The following is a 2,304-nucleotide window of genomic DNA, read 5'->3' on the forward strand; positions in this document are numbered from 1 at the left end:
GTGGCATACGGTGGGAATAGTGCAGTGAGATACAGCATTTTCATTAAGCTGATATTTGGATGGCTGCCTTCTCATCAGAAATGAAGCACTGGTCTGCCTGAGCTGAAGGTGTGAGGAAAAGAAATTAAGCAAGGAACACCAATTAAATATATAGTCAATGCTCTTTTATCTGGCCTGGCCAGAAAGTGTCCTTGCCTTTTTTTTTTTTTTTCACCCCAGGCTTCAAGAAAGCTGCTTAGCTTTGCATACTACTTCTGCACTATGATACAATCTATGGCAACGCCTAAGATTCACATTCGCTTTTATTTTGCTTCCTATTAAACAAAGCATGTAGAAAAGACACCTTTATAGCTTCAGGGCAATTTTTCATGGACTGACATTGTGTATTACTCATTTTGTGCTAATGTGGTCCGCTTGCTGTTTCTTTTACAATACTGAAAAAGTCAAAAGTTGGTACTTAATAAAAAAAAAATAATCATTTGCAAGCAGCTGGCATGGCAGCAGCTGTACTCAAAGGCTTTTTTAACTTGTGACAGCCCACTTCTGTTTCTCCACAGACTCCTTTCAGTTGGATTCAGTTGGGTTCACTTTTAAACCACAGAACAAAGTGGTACTACAAAAATAATACACAGGAATATACTTCAAACTTTGCTGATGGTTCTCCATTACAAATTATTTATTGTCTTCATGCATTCCCCCTCCACGGAATGAAAGCCATAGCATCGTAAGAGCTACTTCAATATACCTAGCTCATTTGGTGATGCAGCCCATGTTCCACCTAGACCTCCATATGTTTAGTGGCTCTATGCATATGTTTTAACTAAACTTCCATTGTAAGGCAAGTGCTCCTGCTATATCTACTACAGTTATCAAACATGCATATAATAAATCTATTTAGATTGCAGGTTCTTCTTCCTTCAAGGGGATATATCAATTTCATATGATTACAGCAAGCAGTACCTTTGGGTAGGTACTCTCCTGCAACGTGATGGTGCAAATAATTTTTTAAATTATTACAGATTTATTGAATTTATACGCTCGTGGTATTTTTTAAAGTCGCACTCCCGTACCTTGAAGGGCAAGTGTGAAAATGAGATGGCCACGCCAGCCCTGTGTAACCTGCAAGGTGCCTTGACCCAGCTCAGCGGCTGTGAGTACCCAAGGCAGGCAGAGCCCACCAGTGTGAGCCAGGCCATGGTAGCGCTGCCTGCGAGCCACGGTAGCCACACACGCACCTGCAAGGCAATAGCTGGGTCTCCTGTTACGGCTAGTTAAGTGTGTCCCAATTCCATGCTATTGAGTTACTTTAGATCACTCAAAGTAGCCTCAAAAATGGGCTCAAGGAGTGACAAAAGGATCCTTTGGAAGGTATGTATCGTCATCCACAGTCAGCCAGGCTACAGACACAGTGGCAGTGGTCTCACCCTTTTCAAAGCTGTATTCAGTGCACTGAACCAATAGACTCTTTGGCTGCTACTTCAATTTCCAAGTGGAATTCAGCTTGCTCTCTGATTAACGTCACTTACCAAATAATGACTTAAGATAAGCCACTCTCAATAATGTGGTAATTACGACACAGGGGCAGGGACCGGGGCCTGCGGCCCATCTGCCCTAAGGCATTCCCGGCACACAGGGGCAGGGACGGGGGACTGCGGCCCATCTGCCCTAAGGCATTCCCGCCTGGCCGCGCGGAGGGGTCGGGTGCCTTGTTGGACGCGTATGGAACGGCTGAAGCCGGCAGTTTGACAAAGGATTATCAGGAGCAGCGGCACGGCTGCTCCGTGGGGGGGGGCTCGCCTGACGGTACAAACTCCACCCGATTCGTGTGTATCGAACCCCAAACCCCTCGTTCCTGCTGCGGCCGGTCGGCCAGCACGGCCACTTGTTCGGTGCCACTCTGCCTGGCCCGGTGCCCGGGAGGGCTGCGAGGCTGGGACCGTGTGGCGTGGCCCGGCCCTTCTGCTCCCCGCGGCAGCCCCCGCAGGGGGGTCCCTCCCCGCTCCCCCGAACCCACCGCCCGGCTGCCGGGAGGCGCCGAGCGCGCTTGCAGTACGAGCTGCGCCGAGGCGCAGGAGCCGCGCCGAGCTGCCACGGCTGCCGGGGGCCGTGCGGGGGCTGCGCGGGGAACGCTGCCGCCCGCCCGCCGCGGCCGTGACCGGGGGCGCCGGGGCAGAGGCTCGGGGGCGGCCGTGGTTCCCGGCACGGCCGCCGCCGTTGCCGGGAAAGGAGCCGCCTCCGCGGGCTCCCGCAGCCCGCTGACTGGCTGGACGGCGGCGGGGCGGAGCGCGGGGGCGGCCGCCGGCC

Source organism: Falco cherrug, chromosome 8 (genome assembly GCF_023634085.1).
Source record: "Falco cherrug isolate bFalChe1 chromosome 8, bFalChe1.pri, whole genome shotgun sequence".
Taxonomy (NCBI): Eukaryota; Metazoa; Chordata; class Aves; order Falconiformes; family Falconidae; genus Falco; species Falco cherrug.